This window comes from Palaemon carinicauda, chromosome 41 (assembly GCF_036898095.1).
Source record: "Palaemon carinicauda isolate YSFRI2023 chromosome 41, ASM3689809v2, whole genome shotgun sequence".
Lineage (NCBI taxonomy): Eukaryota > Metazoa > Arthropoda > Malacostraca > Decapoda > Palaemonidae > Palaemon > Palaemon carinicauda.
This window is the reverse complement of record NC_090765.1, coordinates 9,733,337-9,750,213: the sequence shown is the minus strand read 5'-3', so window position 1 is coordinate 9,750,213 and position 16,877 is coordinate 9,733,337. Positions and strand designations below refer to the sequence as shown.

The 16,877-nt window shown below is 32.7% G+C and overlaps 1 long non-coding RNA gene across 1 annotated transcript in view; it reads left to right on the top strand.

Moving 5' to 3' along the window:
• Nucleotides 1-16,877, top strand: part of LOC137632242 (uncharacterized) — a 217,853-nt gene that overhangs the window by 123,285 nt on the left and 77,691 nt on the right. The window lies entirely within an intron of this gene.

Sequence of the window (16,877 nt, the reverse complement as noted above, 5' to 3'; positions counted from 1 at the left end):
AGGAGAGCTGTTCTGCATAACATTCCACGCAATCTGCATTATATACAGTATTGTATAGATCATTCAAAATCAATCCTTATCCTTTATTATTACTGGCTAAGCTACAACCCAGTTTGGAAAAGCAGGATGCTATTAGTCCAAAGGCTCCAACAGGGAAAAAATAGCCCAGTGAGGAATGGAGGTAAGAAAATCAAAACTGTACGAATAATGATAAATAAATAAAGAATATGAAATATCTTGTGATTAGTAACATCGTTATATAAAACTATGAAGACAGACTCCGGGTAGCCGGTTCAACATAGAAACATTCGCTGCAAGTTTGACCTTCTGAAGTTTCACTGAGTTAACTGCCTGATTAGGAAGATCGTTTCATAAAATCGTCACAACTGGAATAAAACTTCTAGAATACTGTGTATTATTAAGCTTTATGATGGAGAAGGCAAGACTGTTACTACTAAGCCATACCTAATACTACGTAAAGGATGGTACAGTCTGGGAAGATCAGAATCCAAAGGATGGTCAGCATTATGAAAAGTCTTATCCAACATGCACAAAGAACTAACTGAACAACGGGGCCAGAGATTGATATCTAGATCAGGAACAAGACCACAAGTTTTTGTACAACAAGCTAAGATGAGAGTCACCACCTGAAGACCAGATAGAAGAACAATACTCGAAACAAGGTAGAGTAAAGAAATAAATCAATTCTTCAGATTGGATTGCCCATCGAAAAATGAAAAGGCTCAATAAGCCAATTTTTTGTGTAATCTTGGTAGAGTTTTAAGGGGGCGTTATACAGCATAAGGATATTTTTGTTTAACTTCATCAATTCCCATCTTGTGTTTTGAAGTTTATAATAAAACCTTATACCAGGTTTTTGCTTTATTTTTATGCATCTATAAATGGTGAGCCAATAAAAACACAAAATGTAGGTTGTACATGCGCGCACATATGATTAGAAACAAAATTGTGCATTAAGATTTCAATCTATTTTTATTATTCATCAAATGTAGTTCGTTTCTTACTTTTTTTTTTTTTTAGAGAGAGGAGAGAGAGAGAGAGAGAGAGAGAGAGAGAGAGAGCTATTTTTAGGAGTGAACTTTGGGCGAAGGCGTTACTAACAGAGATTGCTCACAGACCTGCACATCGAAAAAGATTCAGCCTACAATTTTTTGTTCCCATATTGCTTTAATCTTCATAGTGACGCTGCTCCAAAGGAACTGGAATAGGTGCCAACTTATGGTTTGTAAGTCTAGCTGTTCTGAGAAGGTGAGTTAATAGCCTCACGGTTTAGGCAGCGTAGCATAAGTGAGACCAGCCTTGAAAACGCGACAATACCCCCATTGTAACAGACGAATCGGGATCTTCATTGGAAGTGAAATGACATGATAGCCAGGATGGAAGTAGAGAAACATTTCATTGCAGAGAAAATACTGGAGCAGCAACACTACGGCTTGCCATAAGGAACAGCGCAGCCCTAAAAGGAGTCTAATCCGAGATCAAGATAGTTTAGCCTTCTACAACAAACGATAATGGTCCCGAAGAACCGGCGTCAAACCAGTTGCACGAGTAGAACCGTAGGCTTCGTGGAGGAGGGGGCAAACCATGTGATCTTGAAATTTTCATATATCAATATTTGTTACGAAATTTCGGAACTTCCAATACTTTTGTACTTTAAATGTCGACTGCCACAGATTTATATAGATATGAAATATATATAAATAAATATATATATATATATATGTATATATATATTTATATATACTGTATGTATATATTTATATATACTGTATATATATATATATATATATATATGAAGAGAAAAAAATTATATTTTTTTTCGCTGTACTTTTTTTTTGAAGGAGGCAGGTGTCTGCAAAAGTTTACAGGTATCCTAGTTTTCAGCATGTCTCTAGATAAGTTCGTTGTCCTCATGCGTTGGCTATATTCAAGGATATCCCAGGGCGCATCACCAATCTAAGTACTGACTAGTTTTAAGGTTTCTAATTGAACATACAGTACTAGGAGTTTATTTCTTCATTAGCCCTTTTTCAGTTGCGAGCGGCAATTCTTTAGGAATGAGATTCTACCCCCCACGCCCTTTTCCTTAGGCTTATACATAGTATTTTATATATATATATATATATATATATATGTATATATATATATATATATAGATAGAGAGAGAGAGAGAGAGAGAGAGAGAGAGAGAGAGAGAGGCGACTGTATATTTACACGGAAGAGTTTTGAGCACAGAAGCAAGAAAATATACAAAGAAATCTATACAAACTCTAAGAACATCATACGCCAGTCAACGTTATTTTCGGAGCTTCAACTTAATCTGCCTACCATGCATACATGGTCATGACGTCATTCGTTAGGGGGTCACAGGTGAAACAAAAGAGAGAAATTAACAAAACTATGCGGCTGGTCCCCGCTGCACGGAATTTGCATATTTGACCTTTGATGACCTCTGCGATTGCTTCGGGAGAGGGTCACTATTACCTCTATTTATTGATTTTGTTCACCCTTTTTTATTTCCAGTCGAATTTTTTGACCTCAGTTGACCTTCGACCGCTGTAAATGGCATCATTAGGTGGGTGTAAAGAAAGGATATGTCATTTCTGAGTGGAAAATGATAATGATATTTGAAAAGGGTCAGTGCGCACTGGACCCTCAATGGATCGTCAATTAGTCTTTGTGCTTTGGTTAAGCTTTGCTTTTCTTCTAGTTATTATTCCTCTCTCTCTCTCTCTCTCTCTCTCTCTCTCTCTCTCTAATTGAACAAGGTACTCATTCTCTGGCATTCTTACTAATAGAAAAAAAAAATATTTGCAGATCATAATTGTTGGCCAGAAGTTAATCTCGTGGAAAAGAATTCTATTTTAGGACAAAATTATAGAAATTTTAACCAAACGGTTTTGTTTTCTTTTTGTTAGGCACAAGTTTATTTTTACAATATTAGATTGTCAGTGTGTTTGGTGCTATTGGTAAATAAGAGTAATTTTATGAAATTCGAAAATGTTTCATCATATCGTAAGAACATTTAGAGAGAAGAGAGAGAGAGGAGAGAGAGAGAGAGAGAGAGAGAGAGAGAGAGAGAGAGAGAGAATGCTTTTTATCATTATCTCAATTTAGATATGAAAGGATTACGTGTTCTTTAATTCTTGTATCATTATTACAGAAAGAATTTTTAGGACAAAAGTAAGAATCACTAAGTCTGAGTTATGGTGAATGCACTTGAAGATTATATTTTTCTTATTATTAAAAAGTTTATCTCTCTCTCTCTCTCTCCTCTCTCTCTCTCTCTCTCTCTCTCTCTCTCTCTCTCAATGTGTGATTGTTAAGCCATCGCTATTTTTCTGTTTATGGTTAAATAAGTATTCTGTTCTATTGTGGTTTTTATCCGGTTCGAGTTTAGGAAAAAAAAAAAAAGTTTTTTCTCATCCTTTCCAGATTATGTATTTTCTTATGATTCAACCAATGCTAAATGAAGGTGGTATTATTATTATTATTATTATTATTATTATTATTATTATTATTATTATTATTATTATTATTATTATTATTATTATTATTATAATGATTACGTCTGGGCAGGTAGTCTCTTCAAGTTTGCAAATATTAACACAATACAGATACTATTAAATCTGCTATTACCAAATTTTTATACTATTCTCGTCACATTTCCTGATGTTTATCCCGCCTTGAATTTTTTATAATTGAATCGTTCAATTTATTTTGTTCTTAATGCAATATATTCAACAGATTTTTTGTATTATTTTTAATCCAATTTATTCAATAGTTTTTTCTGATTATTTTTAATGCAATATTTACAAGATTTTTAATGCACTGTATTCAACATTATTCAACATTTTTTTTCATTATTTTTTCAGCTTCTTATCAACACCTGATGTATATTGATAGAGACTAAGATGCATTTCATAAGCTGTTTCTAACGTGTCACTCAGTGTAAATATGATAAAATAAGTTGTGCAAAAGAAAAGTGTGCACCAACAATATCGCCTCTTCTTTCGTGGGGACGAAGCTCTCTTTTAACAAGGAAGAGACTTCGACATAACTCCATAATAAAGATCAGGATTAAGTGGGGTAACCCTTGAAGTTTCGATATGTTATAAGTGTATACCAATCTTTATTTGTTCAGATTATTACTATTATCGTTGACTAAGTTTATTTAGTAGACAAACAAATTTAGATACATTGATTATTCATTTGTTTTGTTTTTCTCAAGAACGCCTGAAGTAAGAGTACTAAGTTGGTACTATAATTATTCATGTTGACACCGAAAAAACGTTTATACGAACTAATATCGTCCACAAAATATTTTTTAACATTTTCTTATTTTCAAATTAAGTTTGTATTCAAATATTGCTACATTATATTACACACACACACACACACACACACATATATATATATATATATATATATATATATATATATATATATATATGTGTGTGTGTGTGTGTATGTGTGTGTGTATCTATATAGTTACCAAATGTAGTAGATTAAGTTTTCTGTGGATATTTTAAGTATGCAGTGACGATTTGTAATTGTGTTTACAGAAAAGTATTTACACACTTTTGCATATATGTGTGCATATATATATATATATATATATATATATATATATACTGTATATATATATATATATATATATATTTATATATATATATATATCCTATAATATATAGAGATATATATTATATATATGTATAAATATAAATATTATATATATATATATCTACATATATATATATATATATATATATATATATGTATGTATGTATGTATGTATATATATGAACAAATTGTGTAGAAATGTTTGTGTATGAATCTATGTATGTAAATTGTGCATGTAATAACATTGTAATTCTCACCAAGTATTTTTTTGGATTAAATACTTGTTGGATTAAGTTGCAAGTACCATTGGTTACCTCCCTACACAGTTAACTAATTACTAATTCACTGCTTGGGTCACAGAGAGAGAGAGAGAGAGAGAGAGAGAGAGAGAGAGAGAGAAGCAGCTTTATACATTTATTTTTCTTTTATTCATTACTGAGACAGGAAATTTGGTAGCAGTTGTAAAGTCAATACCTTATTGGTATTCATAATCAAGTCTTCCTGTTACTGTAATTTTCTACTTATTTACTCTTTGTTTTATAGTATCGAAATTCCCAAGCGGCTTTTCACTGTGCTCATTATTATTGTTACTAATGATGGTTCTTTAACGAGAATCTCATATATATATATATATATATAAGAATATGTATATATATATATATTTATATATACAGTATATATATATATATATATATATATATATATATGTGTGTGTGTGTGTGTGTGTGTGTGTATCTATTGCGTGTATGTATAGAAACATAATGTTAAATTTTACTGAACAGTATTTTGCAGTATAACGTATTCATTTATATCATATGAATATATGTAACTGTAAATGGACAACATGAATTTAAGAAAAAAAAAATACGCATTTTAGGTGAACTGGGATGGATGAATCTCTAATAAGCTGCCTTTTCAAATGTAAAGAAACAATACTTTTGCCTGATTTATTGATTTTCATTGGATATTCCCCCTCTTCTTATTTATGCTCATGAGGATTAGTCTGGTAGAAGATTTATTAGCTTGCTGCAACTGAATACTCTTCTTGAAAGTTTGAAAAGGCTCAAATCACTCTGACATATCGTGAAACTCCATCTTTGTGTAGATAAATTTATACCATTCCTTCTTTCATTTCTCATGAGATAACGCATATTCATATATCTCTCTTGCTACATGATCTGATTACCGTACAGAAATGTATTGGATCATTCTAACTTTACCCAGGTGCATGTAGAGTGAGAAACACTTCTAAATCTTTTCTAGGTGCCGTTGAACTCCTATTTCTTATGGCTCCCAACACTTCGTCTGTATTGAAAGTTGGGGGTAAAAAGGGAAATGACATTAGCTAACACGAGACAGAGAGAGAGAGAGAGAGAGAGAGAGAGAGAGAGAGAGAGAGAGAGAGAGAGAGAATGAAATGTTAGCTATTGAAGTGTTAACCACGCGCTATTGCTCAAGCATCACTTCTTGTGAGCTAGCAACTTTAGAATACTCTCTCTCTCTCTCTCTCTCTCTCTCTCTCTCTCTCTCTCTCTCTCTCTCTCTCTCTCTCTCAGAATAAATATTTTTATTGATAATTTTAATCATAACATAAACTCCCTGTTGTCTTATTTATGTGCGTTTATGATGTTGCTGCCGTTTATCATAAACATTAGAAATTCTTTTTTTTTCTTTTTTTTTTTTTTGAAGTCTTATTTTATGTCGGGGTATTAAACCCCTGCGAGCAATGTTATTTATCGTTCTAATTTGCACTTGATTAGTTTTCGTTTATTAGACGTGATTTGGAAATATTATGAGTTTAATAAGCACGCCTTCCCCTCCTCACCTATTCCAAGAAGCACCTGGAAATGTGAGGGAAATTCTGTTTTCGCTTATTATGCCCCTTTTTTTTTATTTTCATGCAAAAAATTAGTTTGATTTTGTATGATATATTTTTTTATATTTTTCTCTTCGAATTTATGTCAGGGAAATTATTTCTATAAAATATTCGGATTTTGTTAGGGTTTTCAATCGTGAAATACGTATATTCTTTGGGTGTGTATTCTACGAAATTATTACTTTTATTCAAGCAGAAATTTTAATACTGACCTTACAGCGCTAGATATATTTGTGAATATAGACGAATGAACACATTCTTCCAACCGCTCTCTCTCTCTCTCTCTCTCTCTCTCTCTCTCTCTCTCCTCTCTCTCTCTCTCTCTCTCTCTCTCTCTCTCTCTCTCATACACGAAAGTGTGAGTTAGTCAGAATGTCAAAAAACCTTCCGAAAATGTCTAATGAGGGCCACCCAGAAACGGTGAAGTATCTACAGTACCTTAAAAATAGTAGACTGGCCATAGGGTAGGTGTGGGGGAACAAGTATCTCGTATCCCTACATTTTAGACATTTCCACAATTTCATTTTACCGGATATTTTTAACTGAATTGCAACTATAGCCTCTCATGTGAATTTTCCTGATTACAAAGTAATTTTCACCTATTATTTTGCTAATATACAAAGGGTAACGATTGGTGTTCGTTAAACCACTTAGAGCACCAGGTTGAAGGCAAATATGTCCGTACTACAAAGTATTAAGGTAGAATTCCAATAGTTAAATCCAACGATAATCAAAACTGATATGTTTCTGAATCTTTTATGAAGTTTGGCCGTTGAAGGTTGCCCTAGATGTAATCCCACAGCTTATTTTCATATTTACATACATTTTAACGATTTCTCCTTTATTAAATTGCTAAATATTCTAAAAGGTACTTGGGGGGGGGGGGGCATTGTACAGGGAGCTTGAATTTTATTAATGTTTCGTAAATAATATCTAAATTACAGTAGTACCGTACGTTATGTATTATTATTAACACTGGGCAGCATTATTATTAACTTTTTGGCAATGAATTAAAATAAAAGGATAAAACTTTCTCTCTCTCTCTCTCTCTCTCTCTCTCTCTCTCTCTCTCTCTCTCTCCCTCTCTCTCTCTCTCTCTTTCTCTCTCTCTCTCAGTTAGAACTCAATTTCTTTCATCATCCTCTTGGCAGTACGTGACTCGAGTTCACAGGAAGTGAATCCTTTACTCGAAGAATTTTAATTTCACTCCCCAGAATAAGTTAATTTAGCGTATCGGAAGAATCCCGGCTATGTGGTCTCTCTAATGCCATTGTCAAGTAATGAAGAGAATATAGTATTATATTTTTTAATCATTGGAAAGTTTCCTGTATCTAAACCCTTCAAGATTCATTCAATTAAAATGAAATAAACTGTATTTTTGAAACATTTGCCACTTCTTAGAATTGTATTTAAACTGTAGGAAAAACAGTTTTATATCTGGCTTGAGATCCATGTTGGCTTGAGAAAAGACTAAAGCTGAAATAAGATCTAGAAATTACTTGGAAAACCTATATTTGCTATATTGTAAAGAAATCCGATAAGGGATGACAGAAAGCCTTAGACTAATGCAAGGGCTTATAACAAACTAATGCATTGGAAGCATTTACATGATGGCTGATTCTGGTAGAATATCGGAAAAGTGGTGCGAAGGTGTTACTGTTTCTGGAACTGAAATAAGATGAGGCAAAGAGAGCAAGAAAGCTTTTGCTGCTGCGGGAATTGAAGTGAGATATCGAGAACTCAGGGGAAAGGTTTTAAACTGTACTTGAATTGCAATAGGAAAAGAAATTGTCCCAAGTATCGGAAAGGCGTTTTGAAAGGGTCAAGAGGAACTGGAATTACAAAAAGAGGAAGAATAACAAAGGGAAAGTTTTTGAGTTGAGGATAAATTGTGACTAAGTATGAAACTGGAATTTATTTTATTGTTACGGGGTTTATAATATATTATTATGACTTTAAAAACATTCTTTGGTGTAAGAAACTGAATATATTGGGCTAAAATTATATAGAGACACAAAAGGGTATTACTTAATCCTGACTGTAATTTTCATTATAATGTAACTATTTCACTTTTAAATTTAGATTGACTTTCAACCACGGCTGACTTATTTTTTTATCCTTGTGATGTTTGCCCAATTATGATAACATTCAGACGAATACTTTATCTCAAAAATTTAAAGGGATATTTATTACTATGCAAAGGGGATGATAATTGCAAATATTTGCTTTGAAGAAACAACATATTTTTTTTAAATAAGTAGTAATATTCCTTAGTGTGTGTATGAATATTTATATATATATATATATATATATATATATATATATATATGTGTGTGTGTGTGTGTGTGCGTGTGCGTGTGCGTGTGCGTGTGCGTGTGCGTGTATTTATGTATATATATGCATGACTTAAAAATCTTATAGCGTTTAACTGATATTTTAAACTGTTGAAAGTTATATTTGTTTACAGTCAACAATAGCAAATAGGTTTATTTGACACCGTTGTATTTTTCCTTGCAAAGGATCATTTACTGTACATATTTACATGTTTACCGATTTACTTGAATCTGATTGCGCAAAGGTAGACCAAGATTGATATGATTAATGCATTGTCTTCGTACGTACTTGCTCTTTTCAAAAGTATATAAGCTGGAATAAATTCTTTTATTTAAAATAATTAACGCACATATACGCAGTCAATTACGTGTAGCAATATTTTCAGATGGGCGATTCATATAAAGCAGTAAATAATATTGCATTAGATAAGCAATAGATTCTCATTTGAAGACATCACATATATTTCCTAAATATTATTTCTTGGCCATGCACCTTGAAACCCCGCCGGACTGGTTCCTGCGCTCGCAGTGACACGGCTCTGGATGTGGAGGGGGACCTACGTGACGCTGCCATAAATAAGCGATTCGATTCATCGCCCAGAGAACCTTCTTCTTGAAAGTAATCGGTCTCACACACACCATGAGAGGGAGATTTACGACTGGCGAGGAATGGAAAAATAATATATGACTTATGCACCGGCTAAATATTTTTATTAGCTAAGAATTTTTTTTTCCTGCGTTCTGATTTATTGCAAGGAGATGAAAGCATCTATCCGGAGGTTGCTGTGATGCTTTAAGCATTTAATATTCATCTGAAGGCGTAGGTATTCACTGGAAGGTTGGGGAGATAGATTAGTTTGTGAAAGCTATGAAACATACCTTCGGTACAAGATCTGCAGTTTTTAATTTACGATTAAAGTTAAGGTCTCAGGATCAACAAATTTCCGCAGAATAGTCATGAATTTAGAGGTCGACTTATGCTGAAATTGTATGAATAACGTCGGTTTGGTGTAACCTTGAAGATACTGTAAAGAGTAGGAGCTAAATGCCTTTTAGTGTTACTAATCGTTTCCACGGTTTGAACGTTTTTTTTTTTTTTTTCTTTTTTTTTTATTATCTAAGTAATGTATAATTATCAGTTTAAGGTGTAACCAAACATTCTTCATGAAGCAATAAACGGAGCATTCGACTATTTTAAACAGCTGAATATTTTCCTACTTCATGGTATGTAACGTACCCAGTCCAGCTCTGAGTGATAATGGATTTTAAGTTGGTCATAAGTATGAAAAAATATTCAAGTGAAATGATATTGTGGGTGCGTCGATAATATGTAACAGAGAAATAATCTTTATTTATTCTCATATCATTGATATTTATTGCATGAGATTACATTGCTAGAATATGATTGATTAGCAATCAAGATTGGAGTACAGAAAGGATTTCTGCAGTCTTTGATCAACTTTGAAATCTATTTATATGTGTTTTTACAATACATTCGGATATTCTCAAGCGAAATATTTATGCTTAGTAACATAATCTCAGTATTTTTTTTTCAATTGCTTTTATATTAACGTATATTGAATCGTATTACTATGGGATTCATAGTAATTTAACAAGTTTACGTGTTTACGTGAAGATGTGTTACAAGCTTTTCTGTATTAAAAAACAGTTTGTTGGCCGCTTGATATAAAATACGGAAGTAGAGACCGTTGGCAATTATGTAGTTTTGTTTTTAAATAATTTTGGAAAAATATCAAAATAACTGAGAGGATTGTGTGCGTTGAGGCCGTATTGCGGATCCTTAAGAAATTATTATTCATATCATTCAGATTTTAATGCATTAGAAAATAATTTAGATAATTTTCTTTATTGCATTCCTTGATATATATATATATATATATATATATATATATATATGTGTGTGTGTGTGTGTGTGTGTGTGTGTGTGTGTGTATGTATGTGTGTGTGTATAATAGAGAGAGATTATTCCCAATGATTCTGGTTATAGAATTCTATATCGAAGTGACATTTGACTGAGCAAATGTCAATTTCAGATGGTGAGTATGAATTACGATCCTGACCATGAGGTAGAAATCTGTTTTTATTACCACATCAGCTAGGAGGCTAAAGCTTCACAATACCCAATGTTGCAAATGAGAACCACTGGAATCAAATGAGAATTATTTTAAACAAATGAGAGCTATTGAAATCATATGAGAATTATTGGAATCAAATAAGAACCACTTGCATCAAATGAGAGCCATTGAAATCAAATAAGAACTACTGGAATCAAATGAGAACTACTGGAATCTAATGAGAACTATTGAAATCAAATGAGAACCAGAACCACTGGAATCTTATGAGAACTATTGGAAACAAACGAGAACTATTGGAATCAAATGAGAATTATTGGAATCAAATGAGAATTGTTGTAATGAAAGGAGAACTATTGGAATCAAATAAGAACCTTTTGAATCAAATAAAAACTACTGGAATAAAATAATAACTATTGGAATCAAATGAGAACTATTGGAATCAAATGAGAACCATTGGAATCAAATGAGAACCAGAACCACTGGAATCAAATGAAAACTATTGGAATCAAATGAGAACCACTGGAATCAAATGAGGACTTTTGGAATCAAATGAGAACCAGAACCACTGGAATCAAATGAAAACTATTGGAATCAAATGAGAACCACTGGAATCAAATGAGGACTTTTGGAATCAAATGAGAACCAGAACCACTGGAATCAAATGAAAACTATTGGAATCAAATGAGAACCACTGGAATCAAATGAGGACTTTTGGAATCAAATGAGAACTATTAGAATCAAGTGAGACCTGTTGGAATCATATGAGAATTATTGGAAACAAATGAGAACTATTGGAATCAAATGAAAATTATTGTAATCAAATGAGAAACACTGGAATCAAATGAGAACTATTGGGATCAAATAAGAACTACTGGAATTTATGAGAACCACTGGAATCAAATGAAAACCAGAACCACTTGAATCAAATGAGAACTATTGGAATCAAATGAAAACCACTGGAATCAAATGAGGATTATTGGAATCAAATGCGAACTATTGGAATTATTTAAGAATTATTGGAATCAAATGAGAACCATTTGAATCATATGAGAACTATTGGAATCAAATGAGAACCACTGGAATCAAATGAGGACTATTGGAATTAGATGAGAACTATTGGAATCAAATGAGAACTATTGAAATCATATGAGAATTATTGTAATCAAATGAGAACTATTGGAATCAAATGATATCTTCTTAAATCAAATGAGAACCATTAGAATCAAATAAGAACCACTGGGATCAAATAAGAACTATTGGAATCAAATGAGAACTATTTGAAAAAATAATAACTATTGGAATCAAATGAAAACCACTCGAATAAAAAAGAACCATTGGAATCAAACGAGAACCACTTGAATTAAATGAGAACATCTGGAATCAGATGAGTACCAGTAGAATCACTAAGAACCACTTGAATCAAATGAGAACCTCTGAAATAAAAAATGGATAACCCCCAATAGAATATCGAAGATGAGAAAAGTTGGCGTGCGGGGTTCATCGGAGATTTATCCTTCATTTCTGTTGCCCTTCGTAGACGTCAAACGTTTTCTTAGAGGTTCGCAAACAGCTAAATCACCACTGCATTCAGCTCCTGGGCGAACTCTCCATCATCCGCCGATGCATTGTGCTCTGCCCAAAGGGGCGTCAAGCCGACATCGGATGCCGTGCGGTAGTTGCTGTCTGGTTTCACCTCTGTTATTGTTCTTCCTCTTGTCTTAAAGGAAGAGAAAGAAAGAAAGGATATGCGAGGAAGGGGAAGAAGAAGGGCACGTTGATTCTGCCAATCTCGTCTGTTACATTCTTCCATCCAGTCAGACGATTGTGTATAGCCATTTTCATTTTTTTTCTCTCTATTTTGGAGTTGATTCGTTTACTTTCTTTACATACTTCTGACTATGTTGCTTTTCTTTCTTGGGCGTAGGGCTGATGGCATTATGCTTTTCCCGTTAAGTTTTTATATTAACTTTTGATAATAATAATAATAATAATAATAATAATGATGATGATGATGATGATGATGGTGATAATTATAAAAGAATTCTCATTTGCTGGATTCCATTATAATACCCGAGCTTTGTTTCTATAGAAAATTAAACAATAATATTCAATCAAGTAAATGGGCAAGGTTTTTGGATCGTCCAATATTGTAAAAACGATAGTTTGTATTCACTTTATTCATTATACATTGATTCCTCACTTGAAAGAATTAAAATTAAAATATCTTGAGGCTCTAAATCTTTTAAAAGTGTTGTCCATATAAAAGAAAACTCTTCTTGTCAAAGTACCTGATGAGCTCAGCGTCGCTGAGTATTGCTCATCTTAGTCAGGCGGGTAAGATGTGGATTAGATTAGGTCTTTGGCACTGACATTATCGCAGTTGGCCCTTTTGATGCAGGATGTGCCATTAAATGATGAATTAGATAAATCATGGTAGAATGAACTTCATGTTAGGCGTTTTAATTTTTGTGTGTGTTGGAACTACAGTATAATACTAGCTGAAGGAATTACTGCTTTCAGTTTTCTGTTATCATAAAGACCACAAGAGTGTTACTGAGGATGTTTAAGTCAAAGGTGAATGGCTTGACAATCAAGTGGACCCCTAACGGATGGAATATCTAGTTTAGGAGGATGGATGTATCAGCAGTGATGCTGAAAAGCTTTTCTTGCGGTTGGCCCTTCTTTGATTCGACAACCTGGATATGTATTTAATTGTATGTAGCCATTTTTTTTTTTACTAAAAGAGGCTACTTGTCGTAAAGAAGTGCAATTATTGTTGGTATTATTAATTACTAAACTAAATACTGGCACACATTTTACATTTTCTATTTAGGTTATCTCATATTATAGTTTATTACATAATGATTTAGTAGTTGTATCGCGATTTCCTTAATGAAACCATTCATTGAAAATTGCACCATCATCACAAGGAGCTGGGAACATGATAATTATAACCTGAGGTGCACAATATCACATCGAGCAGAAAAATATATATATAATAAAAAGACATCAAAATATATTAGGAGCCAGGAACTGAATCCTATAAAAAAGTCCTTTCGGAATGTTTTGAAGATTATGTTTAAGCCTGTAATCTAAATGGGATTAAACTCTCTGTTTCTTCAGATTTTAATTGAAATCTATACATCGAGATGATAAACAAGACTATTGTCTTTCTTAGATTAAAAATAAAGTTATAATAGTAAGTCGCAGGATCTTTATGGGAGTGAAGACCTGTTATTCATTCTGCATCTTTATAAACATTTATATCGGTCTGTCTTTTAAGATTCAAGTTAACTATGCATTCGTTTTGTAATAAAGGTGTTTACAAACATTTAAGAAATCAGAGATTTAGGAATGAATTTTTATAATTGAAATCTCAATATCTAATCTTGAAAATTGTCATACTAAAAATTTATATCAATGAATATCTTTTTACTTAAGATGGTTTTAATAATAATGAGCGTAATATGTTATTAATAGATGAAGGCATTTTAAAGAATGTTGATTAGGAAATACAAGGTTAAGTTTTTGCTACAAGTTTGTTGTTTTTCAAATTACTGCTTTAGAAAGCAGCAAAATGATCTTCCCTCATAATCATCCATGAGCATACATGTAATACGAATACATTATTAAATGCTCGTCTATATTTTCATCAAGGAAAACACACACCCATGAATACTGCATTTAATATACCATGCAATTGCTTCGAGGAGCTGTTTTAAAACTTCCAAAAAGCCACAGTGGGCAAAACAACCCTTCGCCAATATAGAGAGAACGTAAAGCAAAAATAAAACTGAAATAAGTTTAGACGAAGTTAAATGAGGTTTCAGGGAAAGTTGGCCGAGAGGAAAAGTAAACAAGAGCAACCAGCCGGGTAAAAATAAAGACCTCATAACAGAGAGAGGATCAGAAGGTGTGGTGGTGGTATTTAGGTAATCAAATTGCTAACCTGCTTGTCAATCTCCTATACCTTATTACCTCTCTCATTCCTTCTTAAAACTTGTAAAGTAACTTTCGTGAGCGGGCAGTGCTTTCAGGCATTACTTTAGGGTCTGAAGAGTTGCTTCTGCTACCTATCTCCATCCACTTTTTAGCCTTTATTTTATCTCTGCCCCTGCTTACTCTCTTCCATCTTACTGCTTAATTAACCTTTACTTCATAGCACAAACGACTTCGGCACTAAATGCCCTCCCCGGCCCCAGCACTGGGCTATATGACACAAAGTTCACAGACATTATCCTTGCGAAAGAAACACTAATGAAATCGATGAGAATCATAAGATACTACATCAAATTACTTGTGAAAATCCTTACAGTAGATTATTAAATTTATGTTTTGATTAAATTATGCGAAAGCTTTAATTTTTCTAGCCATGCCCTTTTCTTTCTGTAATGCTTGTGATATGCATTTTACTTTTAAGATTGGCAGCTTCTTATTGCAGTTGTTTGCTATAAGGAAATAAAAAAATTGGTGTAGTGATTGACAGCTTTAGCAAAAGAGCTTAGTTGACAAGCTTACTAGTTAGTATATTAGATTTTTAGATTACGTCAGGTGGTGATAGTCCTTTTGTGAAATTTGTTTATAAAGAAATAACGCTGCAAGGATAAATTTGTATGCATACAAATATAATTATTTGGTAACGAAAATAAGGATTAGGAAATTTTGATATCCAACAAAGAGACTATTATATATCATCGCATGAAAATAGGCATCTCTCTCTCTCTCTCTCTCTCTCTCTCTCTCTCTCTCTCTCTCTCTCTCTCTCTCTCTCTCTCTCTCTCTCCTTTTAAAAGCGCTATGTACTTCGGTTGTCATTTGCTATTATTGATTCTTTCTCATTGGTAGTTGTCATTTAGAATTTTCTCTCTTACGGAACTAATTGGACTGAACTCTTAAGGAATTGTATTATTTCACCACATAATGAGAAAATTCCTGAGGGAACACCTACTCATTTCGACAACGGAGAGGAAATCGACGATACCTTGAAAGGTGTTAACCTAATTAGGAAGAGGGTAGTTATATTCAATAATGGAAATTGCAAGCAAGGAAAAGCAACGAGAAAAATATATTAGTTCTGTAATAAAGCCGTCCGGATTAAAAGCGAGCGCTAGTTGGTCCCAACACTTGTCTTTTACTTAGTGGCATTTAGAGTTATTTATCGCGTTTCAGGTAATCTAATTTTTTATTACTTGGAATAGATGCTGTCTCGAAGTTGATTATTTGAATGTAATATTTATATATATATATATATATATACAATTATATATATATATATATATATATATATATACAATTTATATATATATATATATATATATACATATATATATATATATATATATATATATATATATATATATATATATATATATATATATATATATATATATATATATATATATATATAAAGAAGGAAGAGAAGCAAAATAAGACGGTGGATTGATGAACTAAGAAAATTTGCTGATATAAACTGGCTTGGAAATACCTTAAACAGACGCTTGTGGAAGGACATATCTGAGCCATTATTCTGCAGTGGACTAGTTACGGTTGATGATAATGATTAGTGTCTGTGTATATATATATATATATATATATATATTAATAAATCTGAAATACCTTTTAATATCTACTCTACTCTGCCTCATGATTACAGGCCTGTGTGGAAATACGTACTTTGCGTCAAGTGGAGCTAAAGGTTGACGGTTGAATTGGCAACTCAGCTTTCTAGCCGAATAGTCAAGTTACCCGTCTACTGTTATTTCGACTCAGCGCAAAGGTTCGAATTCTTCGTTAGACAGAAGTACTTATCATAAAAAGAATTTATCCAGGGGCCAGTAAGATTGGAATAGATGTTAATTGGTATTTGTACCTTATTTGAATCAATGAAAATCGCGAGTGTTATTGATGAAAATGTCATTCATATATATT